Here is a 25,127-nt window from a genome sequence, read left to right on the forward strand (position 1 = left end):
ACTAGGGAGGCAGTCTTCTGTTTGTCACATTTCCTGCACTGACCAGAGAGAAAGGTAATTGGTGCTGGGCTCTCTTGTTGCCTTGTCTTTCGTTTAACTCTGCCTAAGAACTCATTCAGTACCTTCAGGTGTTGATGCCTCTGATCTTCAGCCCTTGGGCTGGAGTGCATGGATGGCAGCTGCGTCATCTTGAGCTGGGATCTGAGGCAGAGGAAAATAGCCTCTGCCATGCCTCTCAGTGCCTTGGGTATCAGAACAAAGGATAAAGTAAATCCACTGCAGGTATGTATGGACCAAAGCTTTCCAGTGACCAGTGTGGAGGAAAACCATACCTTCATATCATTTTTCCTTCTCACATTCACAGGCCTGAGCTAAAAATTGTATTTATATTTTTTAACCTGCGAGGTATTATAATATTTCTTTAGTGCACGCTATTCTTCCTGGAGAAAACAATCTTTGGAAGTTGTGTCGCTTGCTAAAACCCCCCCAAAATACATGCTTCTAATACTGCTGCCTTGCCCCCTCCCTTGGTGCTTTGGAACATGGTTACTGATGCTGATTTTGTCTTGGCCCTCTCTCATGCTTTGGGGTATTCACGTCGGTGGTTCTGCTGCTTTGCCTCACCTTGGTGTCTTGGGATGTTTTTGCCTCTGCTCTTTCTGCCTTGGGCCCTTTCTCTGTGCCTTGGTTAATTGATGCCTCCGCTCTGGCTTCCTTGCCGTTTTCTCTCAGTGCCTTGGGATGCTCTTGCCACTGCTTCTGATACCTACCTGCAAGTTTCAAAAAGCTTAGATGGAAAACCCCAATGTTGTAGTAAAAAATCTGAAGCCTTGCTTCCCCCATTGACCTTAATGGAAATGACATAAACCACAAATGCACCATAAATGACAAACTATAAAACAAAATGAACAAAAGAAGAAAAAATGGGAAGTAAAACAAACGTTTTCATGCATACCCCTATTGCTGCACTAATAGTCCTGGACTTTCTTAATTCTCTGAGGTAAGGATCAAAAGACTTTTTATGCTTTGTTTCTGCTGAGGCAGGCCAGAGATTCTTATGTCCAGAGGCATAGCCTTCAGATTGTAAAAGTTTTAAAATAAAGTGCTCAAGGAAGCATTTAAAACTCAATTTTCCATGTGAAGCTCATCTTTCTAGTCACTCATCTAGCCAACCTATCACAAGTTTATTCAACAACATAAATTTATGTATTTTGATGATTTTTTGCAAGCAAATTGGTAGTCCACTTGGGCAGATTAACTTCTTGTAAGACTAGCACGAAGAAAATCTTTAGAAAGCCTGTTTTAGGAAGAAACATTTTTCACTGTTTATCATAAATATATTGCATTCTAGAATAAAATATCTTAAGTTTTAGTGAACCATCATGCCTGCCTAGTAATCCCATACCTATTGATTTTATTCTGATAATGAGAATAATTAAGAATGAATTTATGTATGACATAAATAGGTAAAAATGTGTTTTTATAAAGGGTTCTAATTTATCATTGTCATTAATTTTATTCATATATCTATTTATCTTGTATAGAATCCACTGTATGATTCATTTTTTTGAGTATTATAAGTACTGCATAAATATAACCACATTGCATGTATAAATATTTTTGGCTATTGCTTTTATAATATTAATGAAAATTGAAGATCATTAAAAAGTCAATTGTAAATATGAATAATCTTACATGTTCTAAAATATTTTTGCAGAAGAACAAGCGTTCAACAAATCAGGTATGTCTTGAATTATATTTCAGTTCAGAGTGATTGACTTAAAGATATCAGAATTATTTGGTTAATGATAAAGAATTTGTATATTTTTAGCATATTTCAACTCAAGTCAGAACAGTGCTTATGAGGTGATAGAATCAGGCTGTCCAGAAGCACAGTAATTTTGCTCAGGGTAGGCTGAGCAGATTCAAATATGGGGTGAAGGCCAACCATGGGCCTAGAATTTACCCTAATGAAAATATCAGGTTCAGGTAATTTCCAATATGGTAAAGTTGAAACATGCTGGAGAATTCACTCTTACGCATAATTTTCACTTCCTTTCTTGTTTAAAGTAGTCTAATCATTTGGTATGTTCTTGTAGAAAGCGTTTCCAACTGAAACTATTTCTGTTCATCAAGCTAATCCAGTCCTGGTTTTATTCTTTTGCATGCATGGATCATAACTTGGATTGCTGTAAGAAAAGCAGGACTATAAGTCCATTCATATAGGGTTTTATTTACTAAGCTATGATGAAGCATTTATGCATGGTAAAAGCGATTTAATGAACGGTAAAATATATTATTGTGCTGTCACTGGAAATAATGGGTGAAATCTGCAATTATTGCAAACCTTCATTGTCTTATTTCCTGAGGCTTAAATCAGGCCTAATGCAGCTGTGTTAATGAGCCTCATGATATGCAAGTATACATTTCTGCAGGATTTATTAAACTGAAGTAGTCCAGTGACTGCAGTTTAGTAAATCCAGCAAAGTTTTCTCCTGTGCTAAAACAGTGCTTTTAGCAACATTTTACTGTGACTTAGTAAATATGGCCAACAATGGGTTATTTGCTGGACTGGATCAGCCTGAATAGCAGAAAAGAAGTTAATTGTGAAACCTATTTGTAGATGAAGATGATTATTTAGTTATTTGTGTTTTGAACCTTATCAAACTGGTATATGACTAAATGTATAGTTTACACAGATTTATGTATTCATTTTTTGCTTCTAAAAATCATGCTTAAATATGTTTTCAATCACACAAATAAGATTCAACTATATAAATGGGAAATCCAATCGTTTGGTGTGAGTGCCTTGCAACCTTCATATAATGCCTCAATGTGCTTGTTTTGGCTTATATTATGAAGCCGGTACAGCAATGGGCTGACTAATCATAGGTTGCAAGACTGCCTCTGTACTCCATACGGAACTATAGCGCAGGATTGTTTTCAAGCATATCTGAGTTTATATGGGCTCTTGTTTTCAAAAGGGTGTAAAAGAAACAAGCAATAGGCTGAATTATACACATATTTCAGATCTAATTCATGATATTCTGTTGTGAGGAGGCAGAACATAGTTTCAGTCCTGCCTTGTCCCCTACCCCACCATGGCCAAGAGTGATGAAAACAGAAAGAAGATGATTAACTCTGGGAGTTAGGCACCTAATTTGGTGCATTTGAAATTCTGAGTGCCTGAATTTAGGCTCCCATTGGTCCATATTCAGGAGCATTTATCCAGATAACAGAAGTTATCTGTTTAAATTAATGTTTGGGCACTTATCCAGCTAAATTCAAGCTGGATAACTTTTTATCTGGCTATACTTTGCCTAGATAAGAACATAAGAACATAAGAAAATGCCATACTGGGTCAGACCAAGGGTCCATCAAGCCCAGCATCCTGTTTCCAACAGTGGCCAATCCAGGCCATAAGAACCTGGCAAGTACCCAAAAACTAAGTCTATTCCATGTAACCATTGCTAATGGCAGTGGCTATTCTCTAAGTGAACTTAATAGCAGGTAATGGACTTCTCCTCCAAGAACTTATCCAATCCTTTTTTAAACACAGCTATACTAACTGCACGAACCACATTCTCTGGCAACAAATTCCAGAGTTTAATTGTGCGTTGAGTAAAAAAGAACTTTCTCCGATTAGTTTTAAATGTGCCCCATGCTAACTTCATGGAGTGTCCCCTAGTCCTTCTACTATCCGAAAGAGTAAATAACCGATTCACATCTACCCGTTCTAGACCTCTCATGATTTTAAACACCTCTATCATATCCCCCCTCAGTCGTCTCTTCTCCAAGCTGAAAAGTCCTAACCTCTTTAGTCTTTCCTCATAGGGGAGTTGTTCCATTCCCCTTATCATTTTGGTAGCCCTTCTCTGTACCTTCTCCATTGCAATTATATCTTTTTTGAGATGCGGCGACCAGAATTGTACACAGTATTCAAGGTGCGGTCTCACCATGGAGCGATACAGAGGCATTATGACATTTTCCGTTTTATTCATCATTCCTTTTCTAATAATTCCCAACATTCTGTTTGCTTTTTTGACTGCCGCAGCACACTGAACTGACGATTTCAATGTGTTATCCACTATGACACCTAGATCTCTTTCTTGGGTTATAGCACCTAATATGGAACCCAACATCGTGTAATTATAGCATGGGTTATTTTTCCCTATATGCATCACCTTGCACTTATCCACATTAAATTTCATCTGCCATTTGGATGCCCAATTTTCCAGTCTCACAAGGTCTTCCTGCAATTTATCACAATCTGCTTGTGATTTAACTACTCTGCACAATTTTGTGTCATCTGCAAATTTGATTATCTCACTCGTCGTATTTCTTTCCAGATCATTTATAAATATATTGAACAGTAAGGGTCCCAATACAGATCTCTGAGGCACTCCACTGTCCACTCCCTTCCACTGAGAAAATTGCCCATTTAATCCTACTCTCTGTTTCCTGTCTTTTAGCCAGTTTGCAATCCACGAAAGGACATCGCCACCTATCCCATGACTTTTTACTTTTCCTAGAAGCCTCTCATGAGGAACTTTGTCAAACGCCTTCTGAAAATCCAAGTATACTATATCTACCGGTTCACCTTTATCCACATGTTTATTAACTCCTTCAAAAAAGTGAAGCAGATTTGTGAGGCAAGACTTGCCCTGGGTAAAGCCATGCTGACTTTGTTCCATTAAACCATGTCTTTCTATATGTTCTGTGATTTTGATGTTTAGAACACTTTCCACTATTTTTCCTGGCACTGAAGTCTGTAGTTTCCCGGATCGCCCCTGGAGCCCTTTTTAAATATTGGGGTTACATTTGCTATCCTCCAGTCTTCAGGTACAATGGATGATTTTAATGATAAGTTACAAATTTTTACTAATAGGTCAGAAATTTCATTTTTTAGTTCCTTCAGAACTCTGGGGTGTATACCATCCAGTCCAGGTGATTTACTACTCTTCAGTTTGTCAATCAGGCCTACCACATCTACTAGGTTCACCGTGATTTGATTCAGTCCATCTGAATCATTACCCATGAAAACCTTCTCCATTACGGGTACCTCCCCAACATCCTCTTCAGTAAACACCGAAGCAAAGAAATCATTTAATCTTTCCGCGATGGCCTTATCTTCTCTAAGTGCCCCTTTAACCCCTCGATCATCTAACGGTCCAACTGACTCCCTCACAGGCTTTCTGCTTCGGATATATTTAAAAAAGTTTTTACTGTGAGTTTTTGCCTCTACAGCCAACTTCTTTTCAAATTCTCTCTTAGCCTGTCTTATCAATGTCTTACATTTAACTTGCCAATGTTTATGCTTTATCCTATTTTCTTCTGTTGGATCCTTCTTCCAATTTTTGAATGAAGATCTTTTGGCTAAAATAGCTTCTTTCACCTCCCCTTTTAACCATGCCGGTAATCGTTTTGCCTTCTTTCCACCTTTCTTAATGTGTGGAATACATCTGGACTGTGCTTCTAGAATGGTATTTTTTAACAATGACCACGCCTCTTGGACATTTTTTACTTTTGTAGCTGCTCCTTTCAGTTTTTTTCTAACAATTTTTCTCATTTTATCAAAGTTTCCCTTTTGAAAGTTTAGCACGAGAGCCTTGGATTTGCACACTGTTCCTTTTCCAGTCATTAAATCAAATTTGATCATATTATGATCACTATTGCCAAGCGGCCCCACCACCGTTACCTCTCTCACCAAGTCCTGTGCTCCACTGAGAATTAGATCTAAAATTGCTCCCTCTCTCGTCGGTTCCTGAACCAATTGCTCCATAAAGCTATCATTTATTCCATCCAGGAACGTTATCTCTCTAGCGTGACCCGATGATACATTTACCCAGTCTATATTGGGGTAATTGAAGTCTCCCATTATTACTGCACTACCAATTTGGTTAGCTTCCCTAATTTCTCTTAGCTCTAAGCTCAATTTGAAGGACTTCAGTGCTTGAGTGGCACTAGGGAGGCAGTCTTCTGTTTGTCACATTTCCTGCACTGACCAGAGAGAAAGGTAATTGGTGCTGGGCTCTCTTGTTGCCTTGTCTTTCGTTTAACTCTGCCTAAGAACTCATTCAGTACCTTCAGGTGTTGATGCCTCTGATCTTCAGCCCTTGGGCTGGAGTGCATGGATGGCAGCTGCGTCATCTTGAGCTGGGATCTGAGGCAGAGGAAAATAGCCAGGGTGTAGTTGCTCTTCCTTCGCTCAATTCCTTAGGGTGTTGATACCACTGTTTCCTCTGCCATGCCTCTCAGTGCCTTGGGTATCAGAACAAAGGATAAAGTAAATCCACTGCAGGTATGTATGGACCAAAGCTTTCCAGTGACCAGTGTGGAGGAAAACCATACCTTCATATCATTTTTCCTTCTCACATTCACAGGCCTGAGCTAAAAATTGTATTTATATTTTTTAACCTGCGAGGTATTATAATATTTCTTTAGTGCACGCTATTCTTCCTGGAGAAAACAATCTTTGGAAGTTGTGTCGCTTGCTAAAACCCCCCCAAAATACATGCTTCTACTACTGCTGCCTTGCCCCCTCCCTTGGTGCTTTGGAACATGGTTACTGATGCTGATTTTGTCTTGGCCCTCTCTCATGCTTTGGGGTATTCACGTCGGTGGTTCTGCTGCTTTGCCTCACCTTGGTGTCTTGGGATGTTTTTGCCTCTGCTCTTTCTGCCTTGGGCCCTTTCTCTGTGCCTTGGTTAATTGATGCCTCCGCTCTGGCTTCCTTGCCGTTTTCTCTCAGTGCCTTGGGATGCTCTTGCCACTGCTTCTGATACCTACCTGCAAGTTTCAAAAAGCTTAGATGGAAAACCCCAATGTTGTAGTAAAAAATCTGAAGCCTTGCTTCCCCCATTGACCTTAATGGAAATGACATAAACCACAAATGCACCATAAATGACAAACTATAAAACAAAATGAACAAAAGAAGAAAAAATGGGAAGTAAAACAAAAGTTTTCATGCATACCCCTATTGCTGCACTAATAGTCCTGGACTTTCTTAATTCTCTGAGGTAAGGATCAAAAGACTTTTTATGCTTTGTTTCTGCTGAGGCAGGCCAGAGATTCTTATGTCCAGAGGCATAGCCTTCAGATTGTAAAAGTTTTAAAATAAAGTGCTCAAGGAAGCATTTAAAACTCAATTTTCCATGTGAAGCTCATCTTTCTAGTCACTCATCTAGCCAACCTATCACAAGTTTATTCAACAACATAAATTTATGTATTTTGATGATTTTTTGCAAGCAAATTGGTAGTCCACTTGGGCAGATTAACTTCTTGTAAGACTAGCACGAAGAAAATCTTTAGAAAGCCTGTTTTAGGAAGAAACATTTTTCACTGTTTATCATAAATATATTGCATTCTAGAATAAAATATCTTAAGTTTTAGTGAACCATCATGCCTGCCTAGTAATCCCATACCTATTGATTTTATTCTGATAATGAGAATAATTAAGAATGAATTTATGTATGACATAAATAGGTAAAAATGTGTTTTTATAAAGGGTTCTAATTTATCATTGTCATTAATTTTATTCATATATCTATTTATCTTGTATAGAATCCACTGTATGATTCATTTTTTTGAGTATTATAAGTACTGCATAAATATAACCACATTGCATGTATAAATATTTTTGGCTATTGCTTTTATAATATTAATGAAAATTGAAGATCATTAAAAAGTCAATTGTAAATATGAATAATCTTACATGTTCTAAAATATTTTTGCAGAAGAACAAGCGTTCAACAAATCAGGTATGTCTTGAATTATATTTCAGTTCAGAGTGATTGACTTAAAGATATCAGAATTATTTGGTTAATGATAAAGAATTTGTATATTTTTAGCATATTTCAACTCAAGTCAGAACAGTGCTTATGAGGTGATAGAATCAGGCTGTCCAGAAGCACAGTAATTTTGCTCAGGGTAGGCTGAGCAGATTCAAATATGGGGTGAAGGCCAACCATGGGCCTAGAATTTACCCTAATGAAAATATCAGGTTCAGGTAATTTCCAATATGGTAAAGTTGAAACATGCTGGAGAATTCACTCTTACGCATAATTTTCACTTCCTTTCTTGTTTAAAGTAGTCTAATCATTTGGTATGTTCTTGTAGAAAGCGTTTCCAACTGAAACTATTTCTGTTCATCAAGCTAATCCAGTCCTGGTTTTATTCTTTTGCATGCATGGATCATAACTTGGATTGCTGTAAGAAAAGCAGGACTATAAGTCCATTCATATAGGGTTTTATTTACTAAGCTATGATGAAGCATTTATGCATGGTAAAAGCGATTTAATGAACGGTAAAATATATTATTGTGCTGTCACTGGAAATAATGGGTGAAATCTGCAATTATTGCAAACCTTCATTGTCTTATTTCCTGAGGCTTAAATCAGGCCTAATGCAGCTGTGTTAATGAGCCTCATGATATGCAAGTATACATTTCTGCAGGATTTATTAAACTGAAGTAGTCCAGTGACTGCAGTTTAGTAAATCCAGCAAAGTTTTCTCCTGTGCTAAAACAGTGCTTTTAGCAACATTTTACTGTGACTTAGTAAATATGGCCAACAATGGGTTATTTGCTGGACTGGATCAGCCTGAATAGCAGAAAAGAAGTTAATTGTGAAACCTATTTGTAGATGAAGATGATTATTTAGTTATTTGTGTTTTGAACCTTATCAAACTGGTATATGACTAAATGTATAGTTTACACAGATTTATGTATTCATTTTTTGCTTCTAAAAATCATGCTTAAATATGTTTTCAATCACACAAATAAGATTCAACTATATAAATGGGAAATCCAATCGTTTGGTGTGAGTGCCTTGCAACCTTCATATAATGCCTCAATGTGCTTGTTTTGGCTTATATTATGAAGCCGGTACAGCAATGGGCTGACTAATCATAGGTTGCAAGACTGCCTCTGTACTCCATACGGAACTATAGCGCAGGATTGTTTTCAAGCATATCTGAGTTTATATGGGCTCTTGTTTTCAAAAGGGTGTAAAAGAAACAAGCAATAGGCTGAATTATACACATATTTCAGATCTAATTCATGATATTCTGTTGTGAGGAGGCAGAACATGGTTTCAGTCCTGCCTTGTCCCCTACCCCACCATGGCCAAGAGTGATGAAAACAGAAAGAAGATGATTAACTCTGGGAGTTAGGCACCTAATTTGGTGCATTTGAAATTCTGAGTGCCTGAATTTAGGCTCCCATTGGTCCATATTCAGGAGCATTTATCCAGATAACAGAAGTTATCTGTTTAAATTAATGTTTGGGCACTTATCCAGCTAAATTCAAGCTGGATAACTTTTTATCTGGCTATACTTTGCCTAGATAAGAACATAAGAACATAAGAAAATGCCATACTGGGTCAGACCAAGGGTCCATCAAGCCCAGCATCCTGTTTCCAACAGTGGCCAATCCAGGCCATAAGAACCTGGCAAGTACCCAAAAACTAAGTCTATTCCATGTAACCATTGCTAATGGCAGTGGCTATTCTCTAAGTGAACTTAATAGCAGGTAATGGACTTCTCCTCCAAGAACTTATCCAATCCTTTTTTAAACACAGCTATACTAACTGCACGAACCACATTCTCTGGCAACAAATTCCAGAGTTTAATTGTGCGTTGAGTAAAAAAGAACTTTCTCCGATTAGTTTTAAATGTGCCCCATGCTAACTTCATGGAGTGTCCTCTAGTCCTTCTACTATCCGAAAGAGTAAATAACCGATTCACATCTACCCGTTCTAGACCTCTCATGATTTTAAACACCTCTATCATATCCCCCCTCAGTCGTCTCTTCTCCAAGCTGAAAAGTCCTAACCTCTTTAGTCTTTCCTCATAGGGGAGTTGTTCCATTCCCCTTATCATTTTGGTAGCCCTTCTCTGTACCTTCTCCATTGCAATTATATCTTTTTTGAGATGCGGCGACCAGAATTGTACACAGTATTCAAGGTGCGGTCTCACCATGGAGCGATACAGAGGCATTATGACATTTTCCGTTTTATTCATCATTCCTTTTCTAATAATTCCCAACATTCTGTTTGCTTTTTTGACTGCCGCAGCACACTGAACTGACGATTTCAATGTGTTATCCACTATGACACCTAGATCTCTTTCTTGGGTTATAGCACCTAATATGGAACCCAACATCGTGTAATTATAGCATGGGTTATTTTTCCCTATATGCATCACCTTGCACTTATCCACATTAAATTTCATCTGCCATTTGGATGCCCAATTTTCCAGTCTCACAAGGTCTTCCTGCAATTTATCACAATCTGCTTGTGATTTAACTACTCTGCACAATTTTGTGTCATCTGCAAATTTGATTATCTCACTCGTCGTATTTCTTTCCAGATCATTTATAAATATATTGAACAGTAAGGGTCCCAATACAGATCTCTGAGGCACTCCACTGTCCACTCCCTTCCACTGAGAAAATTGCCCATTTAATCCTACTCTCTGTTTCCTGTCTTTTAGCCAGTTTGCAATCCACGAAAGGACATCGCCACCTATCCCATGACTTTTTACTTTTCCTAGAAGCCTCTCATGAGGAACTTTGTCAAACGCCTTCTGAAAATCCAAGTATACTATATCTACCGGTTCACCTTTATCCACATGTTTATTAACTCCTTCAAAAAAGTGAAGCAGATTTGTGAGGCAAGACTTGCCCTGGGTAAAGCCATGCTGACTTTGTTCCATTAAACCATGTCTTTCTATATGTTCTGTGATTTTGATGTTTAGAACACTTTCCACTATTTTTCCTGGCACTGAAGTCTGTAGTTTCCCGGATCGCCCCTGGAGCCCTTTTTAAATATTGGGGTTACATTTGCTATCCTCCAGTCTTCAGGTACAATGGATGATTTTAATGATAAGTTACAAATTTTTACTAATAGGTCAGAAATTTCATTTTTTAGTTCCTTCAGAACTCTGGGGTGTATACCATCCAGTCCAGGTGATTTACTACTCTTCAGTTTGTCAATCAGGCCTACCACATCTTCTAGGTTCACCGTGATTTGATTCAGTCCATCTGAATCATTACCCATGAAAACCTTCTCCATTACGGGTACCTCCCCAACATCCTCTTCAGTAAACACCGAAGCAAAGAAATCATTTAATCTTTCCGCGATGGCCTTATCTTCTCTAAGTGCCCCTTTAACCCCTCGATCATCTAACGGCCCAACTGACTCCCTCACAGGCTTTCTGCTTCGGATATATTTAAAAAAGTTTTTACTGTGAGTTTTTGCCTCTACAGCCAACTTCTTTTCAAATTCTCTCTTAGCCTGTCTTATCAATGTCTTACATTTAACTTGCCAATGTTTATGCTTTATCCTATTTTCTTCTGTTGGATCCTTCTTCCAATTTTTGAATGAAGATCTTTTGGCTAAAATAGCTTCTTTCACCTCCCCTTTTAACCATGCCGGTAATCGTTTTGCCTTCTTTCCACCTTTCTTAATGTGTGGAATACATCTGGACTGTGCTTCTAGAATGGTATTTTTTAACAATGACCACGCCTCTTGGACATTTTTTACTTTTGTAGCTGCTCCTTTCAGTTTTTTTCTAACAATTTTTCTCATTTTATCAAAGTTTCCCTTTTGAAAGTTTAGCACGAGAGCCTTGGATTTGCACACTGTTCCTTTTCCAGTCATTAAATCAAATTTGATCATATTATGATCACTATTGCCAAGCGGCCCCACCACCGTTACCTCTCTCACCAAGTCCTGTGCTCCACTGAGAATTAGATCTAAAATTGCTCCCTCTCTCGTCGGTTCCTGAACCAATTGCTCCATAAAGCTATCATTTATTCCATCCAGGAACGTTATCTCTCTAGCGTGACCCGATGATACATTTACCCAGTCTATATTGGGGTAATTGAAGTCTCCCATTATTACTGCACTACCAATTTGGTTAGCTTCCCTAATTTCTCTTAGCATTTCACTGTCCATCTCACCATCTTGACCAGGTGGACGGTAGTATACCCCTATCACTGTAGTCTTCCCTGATACACCAGGGATTTCTACCCATAAGTCAAAGGCATTTCGGGAAACTAACTGGGAGGAACTGAGTTAGCCAGATAACGTATCCTGTTAACTCTGGTTGGCCTGTACACCTATCCAAAGTTAGCTGGATAAACTTGTCTGGCTAACTTTAAGATATTCAGATACATTAAACAGCATGGCCATTCTGCTGAATATATAGGATAAGTTAGATGGATAAGTTTGTCCGGCTAAACGAGCTGAGCTGCTTAGCAGCTGACTATGGACCTCCTAGTTTCTCTAGATTCCTAAATTTAGGTCTCTAAAAAGTGGGTTGCTACAGGGGTTGAGTTAAAGTAAACAAAATTAATGGCTTAACACTGATTTGCAACACTAGATACCTAATTGAGGATCCTAAATCTAGGGAAATGAATAGCAGGCCTAAATTTAGACCCCTAAATTTTAGGAAAAATTTGTTAATTTTCAGCTAAAAACTTAGAGGTTGATTTTAAAAGCGTTGTTCGTGCAAAACTGCTTACATACATCTGTATATTTATTTATTTATTGAGTTTTATATACCGTCGTTCGATATCGTCATCACAACGGTTTGCAAAGGATCGATTTTATAATCATATAGGCATATATTAGTTAACGTAGTGTTTTTGGTCAATCTCGTATATACATTTTTAGAGTCACAATGATTTACAAAGGATTGATTTAAACAATTAATAAAACATATATTAGTTTGTGGTATTTTTCTTTAGTCAATCTCGTTTATGCTGTTTCATAGAGTTGTTAAGGTGTAGTTTTGTTTAGTTTACTCTGGTATAGTCATTTTAAGAATGGTGACATTTGGAGGTTTGGTAGGCTTTTGTAAACATCCAAGTTTTTAGGTCTTTTTTGAAGGTTTTTATGTTTTGTTGTGTTCTCAGGTCTATTGGTAGGGAGTTCCAGAGTTCTGGGCTTCCAAGGGATATGGCTCTCTTCCGGGTTGAGATGAGTTTGTGCCGGGATGATGGGATTTTTATTAGGCCTTTGCTCGCTGATCAGAGATTTCTGTTTGGTGCGTGGAGTTTTATGGATGCACTGAGCCAGTTAGTTTGTTTTTTGTATATTATTTTGTGAATTATGGAGAGTATTTTGTAGTCAATCCTGTATTTTATTGGAAGCCAGTGTAGTGAAATGAGAGTAGGGGTAAGGTGATCGAATTTTCTTGTTCTTGTGAGTATTCAGGCAGCTGTATTTTGAAGGATTTGGAGGGGTCGGATGGTGGTGAGAGGTAAGTTGAACAGCAGCAAGTTGCAGTAATCCAGTTGGAGAAGATGAGTAATTGGAGTACTGTTCTGAAATCATTGGGAGACAGGAATGGTTTTAAGTGTCGTAGTGTTAGGAGTTTGTGGTAACCGTCTTTTATTTTTACGGAGATGTGGTTCTTGAAGGATAGTTCCTTGTCAATTATGACTCCAAGGTTGCATGCGTGTGTGACGGGGGAGATTGCTGTGTTATAATTCGTTATGTTGAGGGGTGGCATGGGTATGGGATTGTTTTTTCTGTCTAGCAGGATAATTTCGGTCTTATCAATGTTTAGAATGAGTCTCATGTTATTTAGCAATTGTTTTATTTTTGTGAGGTAGTTGGCCTTTTTTTGTATGTATCTTCTAGAGAGTTTTGTATTGGGTTGAGTATTTGTATGTCATCAGCGTAAATGAAGTGGTTCAGTTTCAGTTTCGATAGGAAGTGGCATATCGGTAGAAGGTAAATGTTGAAAAGCGTTGCTGATAGTGCTGATCCTTGGGGAACTCCTGTGTCAAGGTTTATTTTCCTTGAAAGGATGTCATTGATTGATACCTGGTATGTTCTTTGTGTTAGATAAGATGAGAACCATTGCAGTGTTGTATCCTTTAATCTGATTTTGGTGAGGCGGTTGATCAGTATTGCATGGTTTACTGTGTTGAAGGCTGCAGATAGGTCTAGTAGAATTAGAAAGTAGCTGTGGCCCTTGTCAAAGCCTTTGAGGATGGTGTCATGTAATGATAGGAGTAGGGTTTCCATGTTTAGTTCTTTCCTGAAGCCGAATTGCGTGGGATGTAGAATGTTGTTCCTTTCCAGGTGGTCACTGAGTTGTGAGTGGACAATTTTTTCAATGATTTTGGCCATGAATGGTAGATTTGATATTGGACGGTAGTTTAGCAGATTTTCTGGATCAAAGTTGGTCTTTTTTAGGATGGGTTTGATAATTTCAGATTTTAGGCATTCAGGGTAGGTTCCTTCTGTGAGTGATAGGTTCATGATGTCAGTTAATGTTTTGGATATTGATGGTTCAATTGCTTTGATTGTCTGTATGGGTATGCTGTCAATAGGGTGTTTGGCTGGATTAATTCTTTTTATGATGTTTTGGACTTCCAGCGATGATGTTGGTTCAAAGTTGGGCCAACTTGATGTTTGATTAATTAGTATTTTTATATCTTGTGTGTTGTTGAGGTTGTTTACGAGGGTTTTTTTATTTTATCATTAAAGAAGTCTGCAAGGTCATTGCTTGATAGCTTGGAGTTTGGTATTTTCTGTTTATTGGTGGATTTGGTTAGACTATGTACTATATTGAATAACATGCTTGGGTTATGAAGGAATTCGTTTATTTCTTTAGTGTAGAAGTCTTTTTTTGCCTCGAGGATAATTTTTTTGTAGTATGCTAATTGTGCTCGGTATGCATTTAGTTGTTAGGTGTTTTGTTGATCTTCCAGGTTTTTTCTTTTTTTCTGAGTTCGCGTTTGGCTGCGCTGATGTTTTCATTGTACCATTGGTTTTGGTATTTTGGGTTTCTTATAATTTTCTTTATCATGGGGTTTATCTTATCAGCTATTGTTTTCGTAATTTTGAGCCAAGATGAGGTGGCGTTTTCTGCATTGGATAATTCTAGGTTTGTTAGTTCTATTTGTAGATTATCTTAAAGTGTCTCTATGTTGAATGGTGGTCTGTAGGAGAAAGTTTTAGGTGGGTTTTTTTCTGCTGTCAGTATATAGTTGGAGGACAGTTTGGTGTAGATTAGCAAGTGGTCTGACCATGGTATATTAGTGGTAATTATATGGTGGATAGTCCGTATGTTGGTGTTGATGATGACGAGGACGAGGTCTAGTGTGTGCCCTGCTTTGTGCGTTGGAACTTTGATGATTTGATTAAGTCCAAGTGTTGATGGTGCATCTATTATTTTGCAGGTGGGGGATTGGGGAGTTGCATCGGTGTGGATGTTAAAGTCTCCTAAGATGATGATGGGTTTGGTGATAGTAAGCTTAGATAAGAAGAATTCTATAAGGGTTGAGTTGTTCCGATCTAGAGAGTTGGGGGGACAGTAAACTAGGCATATCTGTAGATGAGGTGAGTCGAATAGAGTGATTTCCAGTGGTAGGTTGATGTTGGTTTGGAGAAGTTTCATCTGTAGTTTTTTTATGATGAGCATTAGTCCTTCTCCTTTCCTTTTTTGGTCGGGGGATTGAGAACGTTCTGTAGTTGGGGTTATTTATTTGGTTGATTAGGACTGTGTCGGTGTTTTTTATCCATGTTTCCGTGATGGCTATGAAATCAGGTTTATGATTATCGAGTAGGTTGGATATGACTGGTATTTTCTTTACTATAGATTGTGCATTGAATAGGAGGAATGATAATGTTATGTAGCTGCTGAATGACTTAGTGTTAATTCGGGTGATGTTTTCTTGTTGTTGATTGACATATTTCTTTGGTTCTTTCATTTTTTGTGTTGCCTTCTGTGGTTTCTTGTTATTTCTTTCTTTTGTCGATTCCTTTAGCTAGTCCTTGTTGCTTTCCTTTTGGGACTCTGGTTGTATGTTTTCTGGTGGGTGAGTGATTGCCATTTCTTGTTGGTTTGCAAGATAATTTTGTTACCTTTCCTTAGGAGGTTGTAGTACGGTTGTACTGTTTTTTGGGAGTGCACGAAGGGGCGCACAAAGGGGCATTCTCCTTTGGTTGTGCTCCTTTGTGCACACGACACGGCTGGATGATGTCAGCACGTTTGTGCCGGGCTGCGTTGGACATCAGGAGGCCACTCACCTCATCCCAGTGGGGGCTCCTGCCCCGAAAAAGAAACAATCCCTGGAAGGGGGGGGGCTCCTGCCCCGAAGAAGAAATGCTCCCAGGAAGGGGGAGCTCCTGCCCTGAAGAATCGATCCCCGATGTGGCGTGGGGGCTCCTGCCCCTGAGATGGCAAGGGGGCTCCTGCCCGGATGGTGGAAGCTGGTCGCAGGTGGAGGGTAAGGTGGCATGCCGCTGCAGAGAGCCCGACATTTAAAGGGCTCTCTTGTCATGGCTGGATGACGTCAGCGCGTTTATGCTGGGCTGCGTCGAGGCGTCGGACATCGGGAGGCCACTCACCTCATCCCAGCGGGGGCTCCTGCTCTGAAGAAGAAATGATCCCTGGAAGGGGGGGGGGGCTCCTACCCTGAAGAAGAAACGATCTCTGAAAGGGGGGGCTCCTGCCCCAAAGAAGAAACGATCTCCGGAAGGGGGGCTCCTGCCCCGAAGAATCCATCCCCAATGTAGGCTGTGCGCAAGCAACACAGATTTTAGAAAGATGCAAATTACAAGCATATCTACCCATGTGAAATATAAGGGGGCAGAAAAGAGCAGGGCATGGGCGGGGCCACCACTTTCGCACATAACTTCATATTTTAAAACAGGAAACCACAATGCGTGTAGGCTTTTATCCGTTTAACTTTACTGCTGCTCCTGATGAGGAGCCAGTCTGCAGATGTTGCACTTTAGGGCTTACACAACAGGGTTAGGAGTCCAGTTCAACTGGGGGGGCATGCATGATGATGAGCCAGAGGGGTCTGGAAGACCTCAAGAATAAATGGACATACTAGTGGACTCATTGGAAAACTGGGAATGTCCCTTGCATGAGCATGTTTTAAAATCCGCTTACGTACGCATGTAAAAGCTGTCAAAGATCTATGGAATACACATGCACTATGCTCAAGTAACCTCTTAAAATTAGGAACATACTTAAGTGCAGTTGGTGTATTTTAAAACATGTGCAAAATTGTGCGCATGATTTAAAATGCCTACATATCTTTGCTCACACTCCATTACGTGCATGTATGGATGCATACATGCTCAATTTAAAATTAGCCTGTTAGGTTCCTAAATCCAGCTGAAAATAGGTCCCTAATCTATTTATTTATTTATTTGTTTGCTTATTTATTTAGCCATTTTATATACAGTCATTCCAAATCACGATGACAACGATTTACAAATTTAAGAACTTGTCTTTCTTTGAATATCAGCCTCAAAGTCTGAAAGAAAAAGGGTGGGGAGACAGGTTCCTCCCATGTTTGCTGGGTAAGCCTATGACACAGATAATGGGAGTTGGAAGATCCAGCCTCATAGGATTGGGTATCAAAATAGGGGAAACTGGACTGTGAAAATGGCTGAAAGAGACAAAAAGGAATTGGGGAAGGGGGTAGATTGGTACAGGTGTCTGTTAAGTCTTTATTCATTTATTGATATTTTCTTTTGTTCCATTGGGCTTCTAGCATAATGAGAACCTGCCCAAAGTTGGCTATGAAGACATGAATCTTCATGTTAGGTTTTGTAGGTTTCATGGACCCTTGGCCCGAGGTGTCGGTTGACACTACCTGAGGGGTTGGGCCCCACAGGTCCCCACCGTCAGGAGGCGAGGTTGTCTGGAAACAAAGGCAACAGGACCACAGCTGTGGTCAAGCAGAGAAGAGGTGTAGGAGAACTGCCTGCATCACAGCCACATGATCGCAGGCACCTGGACTGTAGCAATACTGAGGAGAACCCCAAGGAGTGGGGACAGAGAGAGTCAGTTCAATGATATTGCAGTGCTGGGCAGGTCTGGAGAGTGGATATACCAGAGGAAGGATCTCCAATGCAGAAGCGTGCAGGTCAGGCCCCAAGGAACGGAGAGCGTGAAGACAGGACCCCTGATGTGGTAATGCTGAGGCTGCCCCAAGGAGTGGGGAAGCGTGGAAACAGGATCTCTGGTGTAGAAACGTAGGTGGAGACAGGGTCTCTGGTATATGATGTTGATGCTACCCGAGGAGCGGGGAAGCGTAGAGACAGGATCTCTGGTGTAGAAACACTGAGGCTACCCCGAGGAGTGGGGAAGTGTAGAGAAAGGATCTCTGGTGTAGAAATGCTGAGGTTTACCAAGGAGCAGGGAAGTGTAGAGACAGGATCTCTGGTGTGGTAACGCTGAGGCTACTCCGAGGAGCGGGGAAGCGTGGAGGCAGGTTCTCTGGTGAAGTAGTGCAGTGGCTAACCCGAGGAGCAGAGACAGAGTTCTAAGAAAGGAAGTGCAGAGCAGGTCCCCGAGGAGCGGGTACCCAGAGCCAGAGTCCACAGTCAGACAACAAAGATCTAAAGCAGGAACCGCAGGTCCGGAGAACAGGAACAAGCACCAGAGGAGCTCAGGGAAGTCCTTGCCAAGTCAGTTAGCATAGGCCAGAGAATCTGTTTAAATATCTCAGGCTTGTGATGTCATCAGCCGGGGACGATCCTGGAGTTCCCGCCATCGGGCCTTTAAAGGGAGGACAGATGGCGCACGCACCTAAGAAGGCTCGGAGTCAGAGTGTTGGTCAACGGCATCCCAGCCACAACGTGGGGCACAGAGTGCCAGGAGGAACGTGGCGGTAACGGTTGGCCACAGCCACGAGTTCACCCGGAGTGGAGAGCCAGGCATGACATGACGTGAGTTGGGTTGGCCGTGGATGGCCGCGGCCGACGGTCATAACAGTACCCCCCTTCCTTAGGCCCCCCGGGGGTTTGGGTTTCAGAGGATACGTGGCATGAAATTGCTTGATGAGATCCTTATCAAGAATATTAGTGGCAGGCTCCCAGCTGTTTTCTTCTGGTCTGAAGCCTTCCCAAGACAGGAGGTTCTCCCATTTCTTTCCACGTTTACGCACATCAAGGACATCTTGAGCTTGGTATGTCACGTCCACTTCGGATGACAATGGTTGATGGTCCGGTGGATTCCTGGAGAATCCAGACATTACTAAGGGTTTTAGTCAGGATACATGGAAGGCGTTGTGGATCTTGAGAAAGGAGGGAAGCCGGAGTTTGTAGGAGACTGGACCCAAATGGCGGAGCACCGGAAAGGGATCAATGTACCTGGGAACAAAGCGAGGTGAAGGAAGCTTGAGACGGATAAACCAGGTGCTGAGCCACATCTTGTCGCCTAGTTTAAACTGGGGTACTTCTCGGTGATGAGCATCAAAGAACCTTTTAGCCCTTTGGGATGCTTGCTGTAGCAACTGTTTTGTGTAGTTCCAGAGTTGATGTAACTCCTGGGCGGTTGACTGGGTCACTGGTGAGGGAACAGATAATGGAAGTGGTAGTGGTGGGAGAGGCTGACGTCCATAGACTACCTGGAAAGGTGATGAATCAGTGGATGATGAAGGGTGTGAATTCAAGGCGAACTCAGCCCAGGGAAGGAGGTCAGACCAATCATTTTTTTGGAGGTTAACATAGGCCCAAAGAAATTGTTTAAGAGTCCTGTTAGTTCTCTCCGCTTGCCCATTGGCTTGGGGGTGATAAGCAGAGGTGAAATCTAGAGAGACATTGAACTTTTTGCAGCGGGACCTCCAGAATTGGGCAGTAAACTGGACTCCACGTTCTGAAAGGATATGTTTTGGAAGACTGTGGAGCCGGAACACATGGTGGATAAACAATTGCGCGAGTTGATGTGCCGATGGAAGACCAGGGAGATCCACGAAGTGAGCCATTTTGGAAAAGTTGTCTACTGTGACCCAAATGGTGTTGTTACTCAAGGAGGGAGGAAGGTCCACAATAAAATCAGTGGTGATATGGGTCCACAGCTCACTAGGGATAGGCAGAGGTTACAAGAGTCCTCAGGGGCGTCCCACTGTGCATGTTGAGCACGGTGTAAGTACTCAAGGTTTTTGTGGTTGGTATATACTGTGATCTGATGCTGGGCTCCCTCGAGCCAGGGACGCCATTCATCAAAGGCTAGCCTGATAGCCAGTAGCTCCTTATTCCCTATAGCGTAGTTCCGGGGGAGAAGCGTCTGGAAAAGAAGAAGCATGGATGTACGGTATGAGTAGTCAAGTACTGGCTTAGGACTGCCCCTACTCCTACATCAGAGGCATTGACCTCGACAATGAATGGGCGTCTGGGATCCGGATGACAGAGATACGGCTCATGGAGAAAAGTGGTCTTGAGGTCCTGGAAGGTGGTCATAGCTTCGGGTGACTAATGGGATGGATTAGCGCCCTTGCAAGTCATGGCCATGAGGGCTGTGGTCAGAATGGAGTAATGATGAAAGAAGGACCAGTAGTAATTGGCAAAGCCAAGGAATCTTTGTAAGGACCGAAGGCCCGTAGACTGAGGCCAATCTCGAATGCTTTTCAACTTCTAAGACTCCATTCTGAAACCTTGACTGGAGACTATAGCCAAGAAAGGGAATGGTCGCCTGCTCGAAAGAACACTTTTCGAGTTTGGCATAGAGCTGGTTGTCTCGTAGTCGCTGGAGGACGTGAGAGACATCGTGGCGGTGGCTCTGTAGGTCTTTGGAGAACACTAAGATATCGTCGAGATAGACCACAACACATTGGTTTAACATATCCCTGAAGTCCTCGTTCATTAAATTCTGGAAGATAGCTGGAGCATTGTTAAGGCCAAACGGCATCACAAGGTATTCAAAGTGGCCGTCTCGAGTATTAAAAGCTGGCCTGGACCGAAGGCCTGGACATTCATCTCCTTTGCAGATTCGAACTAAATTATAGCCTCCCCTGAGATCCAATTTGGAGAAGATTTTCGCTCCCTGGAGCCTGTCAAAAAGTTCAGAAATTAAAGTTAGTGGATAGCGGTTTTTCAAGGTAATCTCGTTCAAACCCCGGTAGTCGATGCAGGGACGGAGCGGTCCATCTTTTCTCCCTACAAAGAAAAGACCCGCTCTGGAAGGAGACTTGGAGGGTCAAATGGACCTCTTAGCCAGGTTCTCGCGGATGTACTCCGACATGGCCTGAGTCTCTGTGAGTGACAATGGGTAGATTCTGCCCCAAGGAGGCTCTGTGTTGGGTAACAAGTTGATTGCACAATCGTACGTATGATATGGAGGTAGAGTGTCCACGACTTTTTTGGAGAACACATCTGCATATGCTGAGTATTGAGGAGGAAGGCCAGGTAGTAAAAGCGAAGTACTAAGGCAGGGTAAAGGCGAGATGGGCTCCAGTCAGTTGGCGTGGCAGGAGGAACCCCAGCGGGAAAGTTGTAAGGTGGCCCTGTCAAATGGGGGGTGCTGTTGTAGCCATGGCAGGACTAAGACCACAGGATGTATAGCCTTGTTCAGAATGTGGAAGGAGATGGACTCCATGTGCACAGACCCAGTGTGGAGAAGGATAGCAGCTGTGGTATGGGTAACTTGACCAGGCAGTGGCTCTCCATGGATGGAAGAAAAGAGTACTGGGGAGCAGATGGTGGGAATCCAGAGGTGTTCCCTCAATTGTTTTAAAATAAAGTTTCCACCAGCACCAGAGTCCACAAGAGCCAGGGTATGAAATTCTTGATTGTCCAGCTTGATAGAGACAGGCAGAGTCACTGGAGGAGAAGGGGAAGTCAGGCCTAGGAGCAGTCCTCCCACTGAACCTAGGCCTGGGAGTTTCCCAGACAGATGGGGCATGTGGCTAAGGCGTGTCCGGATTTGCTGCAATATAAGCAGAGGCCTGATTGTTGGCGGCGGCTCGTTCTTTGGCTGAAAGCTTGCTCTGACCCATTTGCATAGGTTCTTCCTCAGCCTTGTGTTGAGCTGAGTCCAGCCTGGGAGAAGAAGAGCGTTGAATGCGAGATGGGCTTGGCGTAGATCTTCTGGCAGCTTGGGTCTCTTGTGAATGCTCTTGGAGATGGCGGTCAATCTGCCCGGCAAGATCTATTAAAGAGTCCAAAGATGCAGGTAATTCACAGGCCGCCAATTCATCTTTGATTTGAAAGCTCATTCCCTCGAGAAAAATGGATCAAAGATAGTCAGGGTCCCAATGGAGCTCTGACACCAGGGTCTGGAATTCTATGACGTAATCAGTCAAGGACCTGGTGCCCTGTTAGAGATGGAGAAGTGTGGATCCAGAAGCGGATTTTCTGCCAAGGTCGTCGAAGATGGAGCGACCCTGGGCAGATCTCGAAGGACAGGGTCAGCAAGCTCCCAAAGGGATGAAGCCCAGACCAAGGCCTTACCATCCAAGAGAGAAAGTATGTAAATGGTCTTGGTAATCACGTCGGGGAAATAAGCCGGTTGCAGGCAGAAGTGCATGTTATATTGGTTCAGGAAACCTCTGAATATCAGGGGGTTTCCAGAGAAGCGTGGAGGTGCCGGCAATGGAACAGCCGGCCGAGGAACCGGCACAGAGGTAGAAGCATTGAGCTTGGGAGACTTAGTGGTTACCGTCCCAGCGACGTCCAATCGGGTGCTCAAATTGTCTGTGGCAGCTGCTAGTGTTTCCAAGAACTTTTGTTGCTCGCTGATTCTTTGTGCCAGGCTAGGAATGGCCTGTATAGTTGAGACCTCTGCCAGATCCATGGACTTGGCAATCTGTTAGGTTTTGTAGGTTTCGTGGACCCTTGGCCCGAGGTGGGGGTTGACGATAGCTGAGAGGTTGGGTCCCACAGGTCCCCACCGTCGGGAGGCGAGGTTGTCTGGAAACAAAGGCAACAGGACCATGGCTGTGGCCCAGCAGAGAGGAGATGTAGGAGAACTGCCTGCTTCACAGCCACATGATCGCAGGCGCCTGCACTGTAGAATTACTGCGAAGAACCCCGAGGAACGGGGATAGAGAGAGTCAGTTCAATGATATTGCAGTGCTGAGCAGGTCTGGAGAGAGGATATACCAGAGGAAGGATCTCCAATACGGAAGCGTGCAGGGCAGACCCCGAGGAACGGGGAGTGTGGAGACAGGATCTCTGGTGTAGTAATGTAGAGGCTGCCCTGAGGAGCGGGGAAGCGTGGAGACAGGGTCTCAGGCGTAGTAGTGCTGTGGCTACTCCGAGGAGCGGGGAAGTGTACAGGCAGGTTCTCTGGTGAAGTAGTGCAGCGGCTACCCCCAAGGAGTGGGGAAGTGCGGAGACAGAGTTCCAGGAAAGGAAGCACAGAGCAGGCCCCTGAGGAGTGGGTACCCAGAGCCAGAGTCCGCAGTCAGAGAGCAGAGATCTAAGGCAGGAACCGCAGGTCCGGAGAACAGGAACAAGCACCAGAAGAGCTCAGGGAACTCATTGCCAAGTCAGTTAGCGTAGGCCAGAGGAGGTGCTTAAATATCTCAGGCTTGTGATGTCATCAGCCGGGGTCGATCCTGGAGTTCCCGCCATTGGGCCTTTAAAGGGAGGACAGATGGAACACGCGCCTAAGGAGGCCCGAGTCAGAGCGTTGGTTGGCGGCATCCCAGCTGCCACGTGAGGCACGGAGAGTCAGGAGGAATGTGGCAGTAGCATCTGGCCACAGCCATAAGTTCATCTGGCGTGGAGAGCCAGGCATGACATGAGTTGATGGTCATAAAACTTCATTTGTAGCTAGCTAGGGTTTTCCATGTTTTTGTTCTCTATTCCTCCTTTCATCTAGCCCAGTCATTGTAGTCCTGAGTCTGAAAGTCAAGGATTGCAATTCTCTCTGGAACCTAGCACAAGTGTGTTCATGAGCCAGTTAATAGAGAGTACTATTAAGTGATAGCTAGGACTGCCTTCTCTTAGAGCATGTGAATATTGATCCCACAATACTCCCAACCCTTTTTGGTAAAAGAGCAGAAACTGGGCCTAGAAACTGAACGCAGGTGCCATCCTTAGCCAGCAAGGGTCCAAAATTGTGTCAGTGTAGCTATCATGACTGCTTGCACATGCCTTCCTGGGCCTGATGGTGAAGCAAGTAGCATGGGTGGTAATGGTTCGGTCCACTCAAAACTCGTACATTCAAGAAGTGTGAGGCATGCCTGTACTGACCACTTGCAGAACTGCAGCGGTAAGTACAGAGCAGCTGGGGCTGATACAATTGAAAATGGTTGTCCCCATGGTGCTACAACCCTGCTTCAATATGGGTGGTTGTCAGACAGATGAGAGGAGGCTTGAGGTGGGAGGAGAAGGCAATGCTTGGTGAATAGCTGTGTCTCCAGTTGCCCTGATCTGATCGCTACCAAGCATATTGCAGAAGCTGCTGCATTGACTGCAGCTTCTGGTGGCAAAGCTCCCCTTAGAGTGTCACTTTCTTGGGAGGAAATCTAGTCCATAGTACTGCTGGGGTCTGCCTCTATCACAGGAATCACGCTTCATCCATGCAGGCTCCATTGATATCATCAGAGTGTGAGAAGCAGTCGTAATGTTCCCAGATCTGTAGCATTTCAAAGGCTTTGAAGCTAATTCTGAATATCGGAGTTAGCTAGACTATAGCCAGCTAACTAAACTCCTCCCAGTTACACCCCTGAAAAGCCCCTAGTTTAGCTGGAGAAGTGCCCACATTTTCATTTAGTCAGATAACTTTGAGTTACCTGGCTAAATGCTTTGGAATGTGGACCTCAATATATAATCAGGAGTCGGCAACTTCCGCCACTTAACTGGATAATTACTGACTTATCCAGGTAAATGGTGGGGGCAAACGCCACTTAGCCAGATAGATACTGATTTATCCATTTATCTGTCAGCAGGAAACAGCCACCAGATAGCCACATAAGCTACATAAAGTACTTACCTGGCTAAACACTGACTTATGTGGCTATCTGGTGGCTGTTTCCAGCTGACAGATAGAGGGATAAATCAGTATTTATCCGGATAAGTGGCAGTAGTGATAGCCTGTCAGGGATGTCTCCTCCCTTCCTGAGTTAAAATGTGCGTTTGGCCTGTGCCAAAAACGCACATTTTAATGGTTATGTGTGTTCTTTAAGTTCTCGCTGCATTAGAATAGCATTAGCTTACTTCAATGGGGGTTTAAAAATAATAATAATTTGGGTGTTAAAAATGTGTGCTGAAAACCAGCGCAAATTTTATTAGTGCCCAGATTACTGCATTGGCCTGAAAGAAAGGGCGACACAGACACAATAATTTTAGTCGTGTGAATGTGCTTCTTGCTGCAGCTGCAACCTGCAGTTCCATCAACAGGTTGAAATACAATGCAAC

The 25,127-nt window shown here is 42.5% G+C and overlaps 1 long non-coding RNA gene across 2 annotated transcripts in view; it reads left to right on the forward strand.

Moving 5' to 3' along the window:
* Nucleotides 1-25,127, forward strand: part of LOC115082051 — a 119,517-nt gene that overhangs the window by 55,328 nt on the left and 39,062 nt on the right. For both annotated transcript variants that reach the window (XR_003854061.1, XR_003854062.1), the window contains 2 exons: nucleotides 1,718-1,741; nucleotides 7,737-7,760. This is a non-coding gene — a long non-coding RNA (uncharacterized LOC115082051). The remainder of the gene's footprint in view (nucleotides 1-1,717; nucleotides 1,742-7,736; nucleotides 7,761-25,127) is intronic.

The sequence above is a fragment of the Rhinatrema bivittatum genome, unplaced genomic scaffold (assembly GCF_901001135.1).
Source record: "Rhinatrema bivittatum unplaced genomic scaffold, aRhiBiv1.1, whole genome shotgun sequence".
Taxonomy (NCBI): Eukaryota; Metazoa; Chordata; class Amphibia; order Gymnophiona; family Rhinatrematidae; genus Rhinatrema; species Rhinatrema bivittatum.